This window comes from Macrotis lagotis, chromosome 1, assembly GCF_037893015.1.
Source record: "Macrotis lagotis isolate mMagLag1 chromosome 1, bilby.v1.9.chrom.fasta, whole genome shotgun sequence".
In the NCBI taxonomy this organism is placed as follows: Eukaryota; Metazoa; Chordata; class Mammalia; order Peramelemorphia; family Peramelidae; genus Macrotis; species Macrotis lagotis.
In genome coordinates this window covers 45,913,922-45,930,473 of record NC_133658.1, presented here as the reverse complement: position 1 = coordinate 45,930,473, position 16,552 = coordinate 45,913,922, and the positions used below count along the sequence as shown (strand labels likewise).

Here is a 16,552-nt window from a genome sequence, read left to right as displayed (position 1 = left end):
GAGAGTTGGAGACTACCCACCACTGTTTCTATTATGTGTAGAAGCAAGTCAGAAAAAAAAGAGCAAGATACTCAGTTTGACAACCAAACTCCTCAATTTTCATTATGAAAGTTTGTAGAAAAGGTCAGAGATGGCTTTGAGAAGTAGGCAAGACCTTAAGGATTAAAGGGGGGGGGGGGGGATGTGGCTCAGGGAAATCGGTGTGAGCAGTTTAAATGGAAGATAATTCCTGATGTCTTGTGCTTGTCTCTTCACCGAGGGAGTAGGAGGATGACAAATGCAATGAACTCAAGACTGAAAACCAGTGTCTCTGGGAAAAGATGCAACATTATTCATCACAACTGGACTCGGCTGCAAAAAAGCTCAGTGCTACTGAAAAGTTGATCCAACAGCAGTCAGAAAAGGTGAGCAGACCTAAGAGAAGGACATAGCTTTAGACAGTCATTCTGTAAACTAGTTATCACTCCCAAATAAATAACTAATGCTTAAATCCTATGACCAACTCTCACTCCTAAACTTCCTGGTAAACATCCTACCAAAACCAGGTTCTACTTTCATCTTATACCCACTGAGACAAAAGTCACATCTTTTTTCCATGAAAAAGTATAGATTTTATAGGAGGCCCCTGGACCCAGAACCACCTTTTCCCACCTATTATTTTAGATTCACTACCTGGTTGGTTGGTGGTTAGTTTTAGAGTTGAAAACCAAAGGAGAAATGAGTTGGTGTGGAGGGAAGGGAGAATACTTCCATTTGTTTCTACTATTTCAGTGAGGAAAAGGAAAAAAAGGTTAAGATAGTTTTACCACCAAAATTACTCCCATTTTTCTTTGCAAGAATTTGTAGAGGAGGTGAAAGTGATTGATGAGGTGAAAGTGATTGATGAGAACAGGTCAAGACACCAAAGGATGAACAGGAGACTATGGCTCAGGGCAATAGGGATTAGCATTTTAGATGACAGGTAATACTTGATCTCTGGGCCTTTGCTTTTCAACGAGGAGCAGGAGGACAGGTGTTTTAAGCTCAAATTTGAGACCCTGAGTATCCAGGAGAAGAAATCTCATCCATTGCTACGGGATTCACCTACAAGAAAACCCAGTTCTGCTGAGAAGACCCAACAGCAGACAGACAAGGTGAGTAGATGCTAGAGGACTGACTCATAAGACTGAGTTCCGGACATTCACTCAGTAATCAAGCCAACTACCCTTTGTCACAGAGATATCACTCTATAGTAAGTAATTAACACTAAAATCCTATAAGCTACTTTCTAGACTTTCTGGTCAGTATCCAATATTATCTGTCCTCCTACCAAAACCAAAATTCATTTTCACATCACACTCACTGAGGTATATGCCATTTTTTCCTCCATGTAGAGAGTTCCTTAAAAAAATATAGATTTAATAGAAGTCCTAAGCCATGAGAATATTGGTACCAACTTTTTCCACCTCCTATTTAGCTAAATAGTTGGCTGGTTGGCTCTTTCAGAGCTCAGAAAACCAAAGGCTAAATGGGTGTTAGAGGAAGATAAGAAGCTACCAACCCTTGTTCCTACTATGAAAGAAATAGAGGAAAAAAATCAAGTCATTTTTTTCAACCAATTTCACTCCCATTTTCTTTGTAACAGTTTTTGAAGAGGTCAAATAGATTGATGAAAATAGATTAAGACATACCATGATAAAGTGTTGGACTGTGGCTCAGTGCAATAGATACGATAATATTTTATGTGGCATGTAATTGCTGGCATCTGGGGCTTTGTTCTTCAATGACAAGTAGAAAAAGATATTGTATGAGGATGAAATTCAGAATCTCCAAGAAAAGAGGCAGCCTTCTCCATCACAACAGGACTCACAGACAAGAAAGTTCAGTGCTGCTGAGGAAACCCAACAACAGATAGAAAAGATAAGGGCATGTCACATTCTCTGAGGAAAAAGGTCAATACTTTTATTACCAAGTAGGGAAAGTAATTAAAATATGGGGGGGGGGGGGGAAGCAGCAAACTAACTGGATCATTGCACTACTTTTTTCTCAATTCCTCTTTGAGGTTAGCTTACCTGATAGGGTGATAGTGGTTTTATGGCAGAAAATCAAAGAAATTGGTAGGAATGGAGAGAAGGAGGCTATCTGAACTCACTCCTTCTTGGTGAGTGAGGAAATTTGTTTTTTTAAAAATAAAGTCAAAATAGATTGTTTTCTAGTCAAACCACTCCCAGAGGTTTAGGCCAAGATATTCCAGGGTGAAATGTGGGCTGTGGCTCAGGGTTTTGGGGGGCAGGGATGATGAAGGTGGCAGGTAATTGCTGTTGTCTGGAACTCTGCTATTCTATGATGAGTAGGAGGATAAATCCCATGAGCCTGAGGATGACAAGCAGAAACTTGGGGAGAAGAAGCAACCAGTGCAGGATTCAATTACAAGAAAATTCAGTTTTACTGAGATGAGCTAAGAGCAATACAATTCTGGGGAAGGGGAGGCAGCTCAGTTCAGTTCATTCTATAATCTTGAATTTCCTTTGTCACCAAGTCATCATTTCCTAATCAGTGGCAAAACATCTAAAACCTTATGTCCAAGCTCATACCCAGGCTTCCTGGTCACAATCTAACCTTACTTCTCCTACCAAAGCCAGGTTTCATTTTCATGTCACGTTCCCTGTGAAAAAAAGGACAAGATTGTCACCATATAGGGAAACTATAAGGACAAGATTGTCACCATATAAGGAAACTATATTAAAATAAAGTATCATAAAATGGGAATGGAAAGCCTGTGGGAACTTTGCACAAACTTTTACAATTTCCAATATAAGATTGGCTACCTGGGTAGTTGGAGAGCCAGTCTAACTACCTATATTCCTTCCTCCCCTTTGAATAAGGAAATTTGAAAAAAGTCAAAACAGTTGGTTTTCTATCTAAATTCACTTCTCTTTTCCTCACAAGAAATTATAAAAAGGTGAAAGAGATTGATGAAAATAGGCCAAGAAGTCACAGGATAAAATGTGGGATTGTGGTTAAAGAAGTTGGGGGTGAGAATTTTAGGTGATAGGTAACTGCTGACACTAGAAAGATAAATCCTCTGAGTCCCAGGACAACAATTAGGTTCTCAGGGATTGGAAGTAATCTTATCTATTGAAACATGGCTCACTTCTAAGAAGATCCAGATCTACAGAGAAGAGGGTCATTGTACAAACAGAAAAGGTGAGCAGAACCACAACACCAAAACTGTAAGGAAAGGAGACAGCTCTGGATGGTCATTCTATTATCTAGATAGCCATCCTTTGTCAAAGATTGCTCATTTAGTGACTAAAAACCTATAACCCAAACTCCTAGGCTTCCTGATCAATTCTGCAAATTTAATTATCTTTCTATCAAAGCCAAATGTCATTATCATATTACAATCAATGAAGAAAAAAGTTAGTACCTGTAATATTTAGGCAGTTTTATAAAACATACAGCCCAAAATAGGAGCACCAAATCATCTGAATCATTGCTCCACCTTTTCCCACTTCTTATTTGAGGTTAGATACTTAGTTACAGTTGGGGTTTGTTTTTTTTTTGTTCTTTTAGAAATGAAAAGCAAAGGAGAAATGGTTGAGAGGTAGGATACCTGAGTAAGAAAATTTGGAAAAAGAAAGTGAAGAGAGAGTATTTATTCCTAATGTGTGGGTTTTTTCCTTTAATGATGAGTAGGAAAAAGACAGAAGGCCCAAGCCTGAGGATGAAAAACAGAATCTCATAGATGAAATAAAATCTCCTATATTGAAAAGGGACCCAGCTCCAAGAAGACTCGATTCTACTGAGAAGAGAACCATTACACAGGGAGAAAAGGTGAGCAGACCCAAGAACACTAAAATGGTGGAAAAAGAGGAAAACTCTGAGCCATCCTTCTATAATCTGGTCACCCATCCCTTTGTCATAGAAATATAATTCCTGAGTCAGGATTATCTAACACTTAAAATCCTATCACCAAGCTCATTCCCAGGCTTCCTGGTTATCATTCAAGCTTTCTTCTTCCCATGCAGGAATATAAACAGTTCAATATCATCAAGTTCCTCATAGTTAGTTCCTCTCTTCCACTCCCTCTATGGTTCACCAGAGTCCTGTACTTGGTGATGAAACTTTCTGTTCAGCTCTGGTCGTCTCAGTAGGAAATTTTGAAAGTCCCCTGTTTCATTGAAAATCCAGCTTTTCCCCTGAAAGAGGATGTTCAGTTTTTCTGGGTAGTTGATTCTCAGTTGTAAACCAAGATCTTTTGCCTTCTGGAATATCATATTCCAATCCCTACAAGCACTTAATGTAGATGCTGCCAGATCCTGTGTAATCCTGACTATGGAGCCTCGGTAATTGAATTGTCTGTTTCTGGCAGCTTTTAGAGTTTTCTTTGATTTGGGAGTTGTGGAATTTGGCTATAATATTCCTGGAAGTTTTTCTTTTGGGATCCCTTTCAGGGGGTAACAGGTGAATTCTCTTGATTTCTATTTTACCCTCTACTTCTAGGGATCTCAAGGCAATTTTGCTGTATTATTTCTTGAAAAATGAAGTCTAGGCTCTTCTGGTCTTGGCTTTCTGATAGTCCAATAATTTTCATATTCTTTCTTCTGGATCTGTTTTCAAGGTCAGTTGTTTTTCCAATGAGATATTTCACATTTTCTTCTAATTTTTGTCTTTTTTGGAAGAGTTTTATTTCTTACTGCTTCCTTGCAAAGTCAACAGCTTCCTTTAGTTCCATTCTGCATTTGAAAGGGTTATTTTCTTCAGAGAGTTTTTTTTATCTGCTTTTTAAGGCATTCTTCTCCCCATTTGCCTTTTATTTTGCTTTTTCCATTAGGCCTAAACTGGTTTTTAGCATTTCTTTCACCAAGCTTTTGATTTGGTTTTCATGATTTTTCTGCATCTCTCTCATTTCTCGTCTCAATTTTTCCTCCACCTCCCTTAAATGCTTTTCAAAGTCTTTTTTAAGCTTATCCACAGTCTGAGCCCATTTTCTATTTCCCTTGGAGGTTTTGGATATGGAAGCTTCGATTTTGTCATCATCTGAGTATGTGTTTTGATCTTCCATAGGACTGAAATAATTCTCTAAGGTCAGATCCTTCTTTTTCTGTTGTTTACTCATTTCCTCAGCCCAAGGCTAATTTTCAGCACTTCAAGGCTTTGGGGTTGTTTTTTGGGGGGGAAACCCCACTGGGACCTTTATTCCTCCAAGGTCTTATGCTCTCTAGCCCGTGCTTTGATATGTAGATGACCCTGTACTTCCCTCTGCCCTGAGGCTATAAGGCAGGATCCAACTATCTTAGTATGGAATCCCAAACTGCAACCTGGATCTGAGTGTAGACTATCAGCAGAGTCCTACCCCAGGGAGAGCAGAGAAATCTCTGCAGACTTCCTTTACTGTCTCTGGGGATGCAGACTGCTTTCTCCCAATTCTCGCTGCAGGTTCTGTGGCTTGTGCTTCTCACTCCATGCTCACCCAGGTGCAGCAGAGTTTTCTCACTGCCCCTTCAAGCTGTTGCAGATGATCTCTAGGCTGAGCTGTACTGGGTTTGGCTGGGCTGGTCTGCACCTCCGCTTTCTTTTCCAACCCCTGGTCCTGGTGAAGTACACCCTTTCTTGAAGAACTTCTAAGTTATCTTGGACTGGGAGAATGTATCATTCAGTCTTTCTGTGGGTTCTGCCCCGCTAAATTTTGGCTAGAGCCATCCTTTATTTGTTTTTTGGGGGTTTGGGGAGTCGGAATTGTTAGGGAATGCTGCCTTCACACTGCCATATTGTCTCTGCCCCCCAAAGGTCAATACTTTTAACCATTAGGGAGAGAGTATTATAAAATATGAAGACCTAAATAGGAACACCAAATCAGCTGAACCTTTCCATAACTTTGCCCACTTCCTATTTGATGTTGGTCACTATTTTAGATTCTTTGTTGATTCTTTGTTGCTTTAGAGTAGAAAAGCAAAGGAGAAATGGGTGGAATGCAGGGCAGAAGATGGCTACCTTATTCCTTGGTGGCTAAGGAATTTTGGAAAAAGAAAGTTGTTTTCTCTTTTCTCTTTTCTGGTCAAACCAATACCCACTTTGATTATTTCTTCAAGTTGGTGCAAGACAGTAAGGAAGTTGATGAGACCAGGCCATGAAATCACAGGATGAAGTGAGGGAATGTGCCTCATGGCAATGGGGGTCAGCATTGAAGGTACAAAGTGCCTTATGACTGAACCTTTATTCTTCAATGATGAGTAGGAACAAGACAGTTGGTCAGAGTCTGAGGATGGCAAGGACTTACTTATAAGAAGATTAAGCTCTGCTGAGACAAAGACCATTGCCCAAGAAGAAAAGGTGAGTTAAAAAGTGCACCAAAATGGGGAAAGGGGACTGCTCTGGATAATGCTTCTGTAATCAAGACACCCATCCTCAGACAGGGGCTAATAACTAAAATCCAGTCACCAAAGTCACTCTTAGGCTTACTGGTTATCATCTAACCTTATTTATTCTCCTTCCAAAGCTGAGCTAATTTTCATGTAACACTCACTGAAGAAAAAAGTCAAAAATTCAGTATGTGGGGAAAGTGTTATAAAATATACAACCCTAAATTAGGAACCCCAAATCGCCTGAACCTTTGTACAACCTTTATCCATTTCCAATTGGAGGTTGGCAACTTGATTAGTTTTTTGGGGTCTTTTTTTTAAGGATTATGCAAGGCAAATGGGGTTAAGTGTCTTGCCCAAGGCCACACAGCTAGGTAATAAGTATCTGAGGTCAGATTTGAACTCAGGGTCTCCTGATTCCAGGGCCAGTGTTCTAATCATTTTGCCACCTAGCTGCCCCTCTTGGTTGTTTTAGAGTTGAAAAGCAAGGAAGAAATGGAACTCTGTGAGTAATAAAATCTGGAAAAAGAAAAAATTGTTTTCCAGACAAACCCATTTCTACTCAGCCTTCCTTTGCATGAATTGGTAAAAGAAGGCAAGGAGGTTGATGAAAACAGGCAAAGACATCACATTGGGGGGTCAGCACTGAAGGCAGAAAGTAATTCCCAATGACTAGGCCTTTGTTTTTCTATGATAAATAGGAAAAAGAGAGAGGGCCAGAGCTGGAGGATGACAACCAAATTCTCAAGGATAGGAAGCAATCTTATCCACTGAGACGGGACTCAGCTACAAGAAGACACAGTTCTGCTGAGAAGAGGTCCATTGCACAGCCTGAAGAGGTAAGCAGACTGAAAAACATCAAAATGGTGGGGTAAGGGGATATCTTTGGTCAGTGCTTCTGTAATCTAAAACTTCTGTAATCTAAACAAACATGATTTGTCACAGATTTGTCATTATTGTCAGGACAACTAAAATCCTATGACCAAGCTCACTCCTAGTATTCCTTGTACTCCAATCAAAGTCAAGTTTCATTTTCATGACACTTTCACTGAGGAAAAAGGTCAATAGTTTCAACATATAGGAAGAGTGTTAAGTATATGCAATCACAAAAGAGGTGGGCCGTTGAGAGTGATAACTGGGTTAGTTTCTTGGTCATTTTATCATTGGAAAAAAAATGGGGGTGGGGCAGCTAGGTGGCCCAGTGGATAGAGCACCTGCCCTGGAGTCAGGAAGACCTGAGCTCAAATCTGACCTCAGACACTTAATAATGACCTAGCTGTGTGGCCTTGGGCAAGCCACTTAACCCCATTGCCTTGCAAAACCTAAAAAAGAAAAAAAAGAAAAAGAAAAAAAGAAATGGGGAAATAGTTGAGAGTAAAAGGGAGGAGGTGGGCTATCAACATTCAGTCCTCCTGGAAAAGGAAAGTGAATATAGTCTCCTTTCCAGCCAAACCAACTCCCACTTTGATTTTCTCTGCAAGAATTGTAGAAGAGGGCACAGAAGTTGATGAGAACAAACTATGAAATCACAGGATGAAGTGAAGGAATGTGTCTCAATGGCAATGAGGTACAGCATTGAAAGTAGAAAGTAATTACTGTTGATTGGTTCTCTGTTTGTAATTCAATGATGAATAGGAAAAAGACAGAGGGCTAGAGCCAGAGGATGCCAACCAGATTCTCAGGGATAAATCTTATCCAATGAAACAGGACACACCTACAAGAAGATTCATTTCTACTGAGAAGCAGTCCGTTACCCAGGAAGAAAAGGTGAGCAGACCCAGGAATATGAAAATGGTGGGGAAAGGGGATAGCTCTGGACAAGACTTCTGTAATACATACTTTGTAACAGAGCTGTCATTATTCAGTCAGTGGCTAATATCTAAAATCCTATGATCTAAGTTACTCCTAGATTTCCTTGCTTATCATCTTATCAAAGGTTTCATTTTCATGTTGCACTTACTAAGTTGAAACCTCAATAGTTTTCAACTAACAAGGAAAGGTTTTTTGAAAAGGTACAGTCCTCAAATAGAAACCACAAATCACCCAAACATTTGCACCATTTTCTGAATTTCCTATTTGAAGTTAGTTTCTCAGTTAGCTGCTTAGTTGTTTTAGCATTGAAAAGCAGAGGAGAAATGTGTTGGAATGAGGACAGGAGGTGGACTACCTCCTTTCCTTCCTCCTCATGAGGGTAAGGGAATTTGGAAGAAAGGAAAAAGAGACTGTGTCCAGTTAATCCCACTCCACTCTGATTTTCTTTGCAAGAGTTGGTAGAAAAGGGCAAAGAAATCGGTGAAAGTAGATCAGACATCATAGGATAAAGTATGTGAATGAGGGTTAGAGTATTGGGAGTGAGCATTGAAGACAGAAAGTAATTTGTGGAATGTGAGGCTTTATTTCTTCATCTATGAGTAGGAAAAAGAAGTATCCAGGATGAGACAGAATCTTATCCACTAAAATGGAACTCAGTTAAAAGAAGAATCAATTTGGCTGAGGCAGAAGAGGTGAACAGAAAGAACACCAAAATTTTGTGAAAGGGGAAAGTACTTGTGTAATCTAGACAGCCATCCCTTGTTGCACACTTATCAATACTCAGTCAGTGGCTAACACCTAGAGTTCCTATCACCCAGCTCACTTATATGATTTCTAGCCATAATCCAATCTTTCTTATCCTCCTATCAAAGCAAGGTTTCATTTTCCTGTCACACTCACTGAAGAAAAAGGAGAGTGTTATGAAAAATACAGCCCTAAAATAGGAGCAACAAATCATTTGATCAATGCATCACCCTTTCCCACTTCTTACTTGAGGTTGGCAACTGGGTTAGTTTCTTGGTTGTTTTAGAGTTGAAAAGCAAAGATGAAATGGGTGGCATTGGAGGAAATAAAGTGGGCTACCTACTCCTCTGTGAGGAAAGGAAAAAATAAAATAAAATAAAATAAAAAACAGTCTCTTTTGCAGTCAAACCAACTCTTGACCCCAATAGTCTTTGGAAGAGTTGTTAGAAGAGAGCAAAGTGAATAAAGAGAGCAGACCAAGACATCACATGACAAAATATGGGACTGTAGGATAGGGTATAGAGAGTCTGCATTGAAAATAGAAAGTAATTCCTATTATCTGGATCTTTGTTCTTCAATGATCAAAAGGAAAAAGACAGATGGCCTGAAACAGGTGGTGGCAGTCAGATTCTCAGGGAAAGGAAGCAATCTTATCCACTGAGAAAGTGCTCACCTACAAGAAAACTCAGTTCTGCTGAGAAGAGGACCATTGCCCAGGCTGAAGAGGTGAGCAGAAAGAACACCAAATGGAGGGGGAAAGGAGACAGTTCTGATCTGAAATCTAGACACTCATCTAGTGTTGCATAGTTGTCAATACTCAGTCAATGGCTAACACCTAAAATCCTAGGACCAATCTAGCTCATAGGTACCCTGGCCATCATCAGACTTTGCTTATGCTCCAACCTAAAGCCAGGTTTCATTTTCTTGTCACATTCACTAAGGAAAAAGCTCAATACTTTAATAAGTAGGGAAAGCATTAAAAAAAAATACTACTATGAAACAGAAGGGGCAGATCACCTGAATCTCAGCACCACATTTTGCTAATAGATTAATTTCTTAGCTATTTTAGAATTTAAAAGCAAAGGAGAAATGAGTTGGAGTGGAAGGCAGGAGATAGACTATCTATATTTACCACTCCTCTGTGAATAAGGAAATTTGTAAAAACAGTATTTCCAGATAAACCAAAACCCACGCTAATTTTCTTTGCCAGAGTTGGTAGAATGCAGAGGGCAATGAGATTGATGAAAGTTGACCAAGAGATAGACAAAATATGGGACTGTGGGTGAGGGTATTGGGAGTGAAATTGAAGGTAGAAAGTAATTCCTCTTCTCTGACCCTTTGTTCATCAATAATGAGTAGGGAAAAGACAGATATCCTGAGCCAGAGGATGATAGCCAGATTCTCAGGGACAGGAAGCCTTCTAATCCACTGAGATGGGTTTCACCTTCAAGAAGACCCAGTTCTTCTGAGACAAGCAGCATTGCTCAGACAGAAGAGGTGAGCAAAAAGAACAAAAAAATGATGGGGAAAGGACACTACTCTGGATAGTCCTAACACCTAAAATCCTATGACCAAGCTCACTTCCTAGTCTTCCTGCTCATCATCCAAACTTGCTCTTCCTCCTGCCAAAGCCAAAGTTTAGTAAAAAGGTCAATAGTTTTAACAGTTAGGGAAGAGAATTGAAAAATACACAGCTCTAATATATGAAGACCATATCTCCTGAAGCTTTTGCACTTCTTCTCACTTCCTGTTTGAAGTCAGAAATTTGGTTAGGTTCTTGGTTATTTTAGAATTGAAAAGGAAAGGAGAAATGGGCTGGAATGGAGGAGAGGAGGCAGGCTACCTCCTTTCACTAGTCCTCCTTTGATAAAGGAAATATGTAAAAATTAAATACAGTCTATATGGAAATATGTAAAAATTAAATATAGTCTATATCCAGACAAAATCCATTCCCAATCTGATTTGCTTTGCAAGAATTGGTAGAAGGGGACAATGAGAGCAGATCAAGACATCATAGGGTAAAATGTGGAACTGTGGGTTAAGGTGTTTGGAATGAGCAATGAAGTTTGAAAGTAATTCTTGGTTCTTGAACCTTTGTTCTTCAATGAAGAGTAGGAAAAAGGCAGAAGGGCTGAGTCTGAGGATACCAGCCAGATTCTCAGGTATATAGAAACCAATCTTATCCATTGAAACAGGACACACCTACAAGAAGATTCAGTTCTGCTGAGACAAGCAGCATTTCTCAGGCAGAAGAGGTGAGCAGAAAGAACACCAAAAGAATGGGGAAGGGGACAACTCCAGACAAACTTTCTCTAATCTAATCACTCATCCTTTGACACAGAGTTGTCATTCCTCAGTCAGAGGCTAATACTCAAAATTCTAGGACCAAACTCACTACTAGTCTTCCTGCTCATTATCCATCCAAACTTGACTCATCTTCCTATCAAAGTCAAAGTTTATTTTCCTGTCATTCACTAAGGAAAAAGGGTCAACAGTTTTTAACAGTTGGGGGGAGTATTGTAACATATACTAAATTACATGAACCCTTGGCACTTTTCCTGACTTCCTATTTGAGCTTGGCAAATGGGTTAGGTTCTTAGTTATTTTAGAGTTGAAAAGCAAAGGAGAAGTGAGTTACCAGTCTATTTCCAGACAAACTCATTTCCACTCTGATTTGCTCAGCAAGAGTTGGTAGGGGGCAGCTAGGTGGCACAGTGGATGGAGCACCAGTCCTGGAGTCAGGAGTACCTGAGTTCAAATCTGTCCTCAGACACTTAATAATTACCTAGCTGTGTGGCCTTGCACAAGCCACTTAACCCCATTGCCTTGCAAAACTAAAAAAAAAAAAGGGTTGGTAGAAGAAGGCAACAAGGCAACAAGATTGATGAGAGTAGACCATAGAATAAAGTGGGTTAGGGTGTTGAGAGTGAGCATTAATTCCTGTTGTCTGGGTCTTTGTTCTTCAATAATGAGAAGGAAAAAGAGAGATTGCCTGAACCTGGGGATGGCAGCCAGATTCTTACGGATAGGAAGTCATCTTATCCTTTGAGAAAGGACTCACCTACAAGAAAACTCAGTTCAGCTGAGAAGAGGACCATTGCACAGGCTGAAGAGGTGAGCAGAAAAAACACCAAAATAGTGGGGAAAAGGGACAGCTTTGGACAGTCCTTCTGTAATCTAGACACTGATCCTTTGCCACAGAACTGTCATTCTTCAGTCAGTGGTTAACTACTAAAAATGTCTGACCAAGCTCTCTCCTAACCTTCCTGCTCATCATCAAAATTGGTTATCCTTTTACTAAAACCAAAGTTTATTTTCCTGTCACTCAATAAGGAAAAAAAGGTCAACAGTTCTAACAGTTGAGGGTTTTGTAAAATATATAATTCAAAATAGGAGGGCCATATCACCTTTTCACCTCCTTTTCCATTTTCTATTTGAGGGTGGAAATTGGGTTAGGTTCCTGGTTATTTTAGAGTTGAAGAGCAAAGGAGAAATGGGTTGGAGTAAAGGGTAGTCTAAGTTGGTAGAAGAAGACAACAAGATTGGTGAGAGCAGAACAAATCATCACAGGATAAAGTGTGGGATTGTGGGTTACAGAGTTGGGAGTGAGCTTTGAAGTTAGAAAGTTATTCCTATTGTCTGGACCTTTCTTCTTCAATGATGAGTAGGATAAAGAAAGATGGCCTGAACCTGAGGATGGCAGTCAGATTCCCAGGGATAGGAAGCCATCTCATCCATTGAGAAAGAAATCACCTATGAGAGGACTCAGTTCTACTGAGAAGAGGACCATTCCACAAACAGAAGAGGTAAACAGAAAACCATCAAAATAGTGGGAAAGGGCTGAGCTCTGAACTGTCCTTCTGTAATCTAGATACCTATATCACAGAACTATCATTCTTTAGTCAGTGGTTAATACCTAAAATTGTATGACCAAGCTTTCTCTCAATCTCATCATCAAAACTGGCTCATCCTCCTACCAAGGCCAAAGTTTATTTTCCTTCCCTCACTAAGAAAAAAAGGTCAATAGTTTTAACCATTAGATTGAGTATTGAAAAATATACAGATCAGGGGGCAGCTAGGTGGCTCAGTGGATGGAGCACCAGCCCTGGAGTCAGGAGTACCTGAGTTCAAATTCCGCCTCAGACACATAATAATTACCTAGCTGTGTGGCCTTGGGCAAGCCCCACTGCCTTGCAAAAGCCTAAAAAAAAAAAAAGTATACTTCTTCAAGAGTCTTAAATTACTTCAAATTATAGTCATTTTTTACCTTACCTCCTTTTCAAGTACCCTCCAAGGACATACAATCCATTTGTACTCCTCCTCCAAGCATACTGTCTCCCACACTACCCCTTTTAATTCCCCACCTGGGGTCCTTAATCCCTTTGTTATGTAAAGTATGGATTGAGTCCAACCCTCATTTAATTAACAAAGTACTCTGAGTACTCTGAAGGTCTCTCCTAAAAACTTTACAATTGGCTGTAAGGTATGAGAAACAATGACACAGGACTGCCCAGCTTATAATGCCCTCATCACAGCAAAACTGAAGTAGGTCAAAAGAAATTGAGACACTTAAATTTAGAGTAAATACCCTTGCTTTTCATCAGGGTTTTTTGTCTCTTCAGTGGAAGGAAAAGACTCAACCACACCCAAATCTTCTAAATCCAATGGTCTTGACTAACATTTTGGGTTTTTTTTTTTGTTTTGTTCTTTCCTCCCCCTTTTCATTGACCTTTTTATGCATCTCTTAAGTTATAGTGAATGAATTCTCTGTTCAGTTTTTGGAAGTCCTCTATTTCATTGGACCGTCATCTTTTCTCTTGACAGTATATGCTGAATTTTGCAGGGTAGTAAATTCTCAGTTGCAACAGGTCTTCCAGTCCTTCAGTGTTAAGGCTGATGTTTCCTTTGTATTTAAATTGTTTCTTTTTTTTTCCTGTTTTCGGTATTTTCTCCTTTTTTTGAGAATTCTGGAATTTGGCTATAACAGCCCTTGGAGTTTTTATCCTGGGTTCTCTTTCTGGAAAAGTTCTGTGACGACAATTTGGATTGGACAATTTTCCTTGAGAATTTCCTACAAAATGTTTTCCAGGTTCTTTTTTGGATCTAAGCTCTCTAGTAGTCCAATGATTCATAATTATCTCTCCTGGATCTAATTTACAAGTCATTTGTTTTTCCTAAAAGGTATTCTACAGTTTCTTCAGGTTTTTCAAATCTTCTAATCTCATGTGTTTCCTTTTCCAGTTGGTCAATTATATTTTTGAAGAGTTATATTTTTTCTAGTCGGTTATTTTTAAAGGAGTAGATTGCTTTGGTCAATTTTTCATAATTTTCCTGCATGACTGATTTTTTTAATATTTTTCTTTTTCCTCTCTTTTTTGGTTTTTAAATTCTTTTTTAAAGCTCTTCTATAAACTTTTTGATGACAGACTCTTTTGAGACTTTCCCTGTAATTTTTTACTGATTTCTTTATCCAACATGTCATTGTTATATATCTTTATCTGCAAAGTACCTTTATATAATGTACACTTTCTTAGCTTTTTTTCTCATCTTTATTGTTTGAGTTCTGTTCCTGGATAAGGGATGTAGATCCAAGCTTTTTATGCTGGGACTGGGGTCTGATCCCTGACTTATTGTTGGCCAAGATATTATCTATGCAGTCCAGGCCTTGTCTTTGCAGAGGTTTATTTACTCCTTTATGTCTAGGTTTGGTTTATGCAGTGGTTTGTTCACAACTCAGTCCTGTCTTTTACCCCAGTGTTATGAGGTTGGGACCCTCCTTACTGGCTTGCTACTTAGCTGCCAGGACCTATGCTGTTTTCAAGCTGTTGGGACCTGTACTGCACTGGGACTTAAAGCCTCCCACTGATTTTCCCACTATCCCACCTACCTGGGCTTTACTTCCCCTTTTCTCCTAAAGAGACAGACCTTCAAGAAAAGATCTTCCATGATGTCTACTGTTGAAAACTTCTTTTATCTTCTCTTTTTCTTGGTGGGATATGTAACTTTAATCTCTTCACGGAGATTTCATTTAGCTTTAGTAGCAAAAAACTCCAGGAGCATGTTAGCTTCACACTTCCATCTTGTCTCCACCCTGGAAGTCCAAAAGGACATATTTGTAGAAGAATGTTTGTACCAAGTCTTTTTTATAATGGCTAAGAATTGGAAATCAAGGGGATGCCTATCAATTGGGTAATGGATTAAAAGACTGCATTATATAAAAGTGATAAAAGTCCTAAGAAGTGACAAGCAAGATTATATCAGAAAAGCTTGGAAAGATTTAAATAAATTGATTCAAAGTGGAATAAGTAGAAGCAAGAGAATATTGCACACAGCAATATTGTTTGATGAAGAACTGTGAATGAGTTAGCTACTCTAAGCAATTTACAATGATCCAAGACTCAGAAGGAATGTGTGATTAGCATCCAGGAAAAGAAATGATGCTGTCTGAATATAGACTGAAGTAGGCTATTTTCACTCTCTTCAATTCTTTTTAATTCAAATCTTCTTTTACAAAAGGACTAATATGGAAATGTTTTATATGGTTAAATATGTACAAAATACATACCATATTAGAAGGGGAAGAAAAAAGGGAAAGAGGGTAGATAAAATATAATAAAAAGAAAATGATTGGGGGCAGCTAGATGGCACAGTGGATAGAGCACTGGCCGTGGAGTTCAAATCCAGGCTCAGACACTTAATAATTACCTAGCTATGTGATCTTAGGTAAGACCCTTAACCCCATTGCCTTTCAAAAACCTAAAAAAAATGATTGGGCTATAATTAGGCTAGTTATGGTCTGCTAAAGATATGCTTAATGTACAATGTGATAAATGTGGTTTCATGATGAAGAATTAAAAGAATTACAAAATTCTTATAATTCTTATAAATACTTTTTCTGGAGAAAGGAGTGAGAATGGGTTTGTCTATCTCTGATTTGTTTTCCAAGAATTGGTAGAAGAGGGGACCAAGACAACATAGGATAAAGAATGGGTTTGTGAGTTGGGTTGAGAGTGACATTTAAAGTTAGAAAGTAATTTCTTCTGTATGGGGCTTTGTTCTTTAATGATGATGAATAGGAAAAAGAAAGAAGGCCTGAGCCTGAGGATGACAGCCAGATTCTCAGGGATAGTAAGCAATCTTATCCATTGAGAAAGATCTCACCTACAAGAAGACTTGGTTCTGCTGAGAAGAGGACCATTGTGCCAGCAGAAAAGGTGAGCAGTAAGAATATCAAAGTGATAGAGAAAGGAGATAGTCTGGACAGCTCTTCTGTATGACAGATTTATTTATAGATATATTTATATAGATATATTTATTCTTTGTGACACAGTATGTCATTCTTCTGTTAGTAACTAACACCTAAAATCCTATGACCAAGCTCATTCCTAGTCTTCACTGGCATCATCCAAACTTACTCATCCTTTGGCTCTAACAAAGCCAATGTATATTTTCATGTCACTCACTAAGGAAAAAATAATATTTTTAAGAGTTACAGAGCATATTGCATGATATACAGCTCTAAAAGAGGAAGGTGAAATAACCTAAACATTTGCACCTGTTTTTCCCACTTGCTGTTTGAAGTTGGTAACAGGATTAGTTACTGGTTCTTTCAGAATTGAAAAGTGAAGAAGAAATATATTGGAGTGGAGGGC

General features: G+C 39.0%; 2 long non-coding RNA genes across 2 annotated transcripts; both read left to right on the top strand.

Annotated features, from left to right (window-relative positions):
• Positions 1-7,049: 7,049 nt before the first annotated feature.
• On the top strand, positions 7,050-11,156 carry LOC141497412 (uncharacterized). The gene is made up of 5 exons (XR_012471326.1): positions 7,050-7,183; positions 7,980-8,111; positions 9,489-9,626; positions 10,260-10,397; positions 11,096-11,156. It is a non-coding gene; the product is annotated as an uncharacterized LOC141497412 (long non-coding RNA).
• Positions 11,157-11,880: 724 nt separating this feature from the next.
• On the top strand, positions 11,881-16,109 carry LOC141497423 (uncharacterized). Its single transcript, XR_012471331.1, has 3 exons — positions 11,881-12,014; positions 12,569-12,706; positions 15,977-16,109. It is a non-coding gene; the product is annotated as an uncharacterized LOC141497423 (long non-coding RNA).
• The last annotated feature ends 443 nt before the right edge of the window (positions 16,110-16,552 follow it).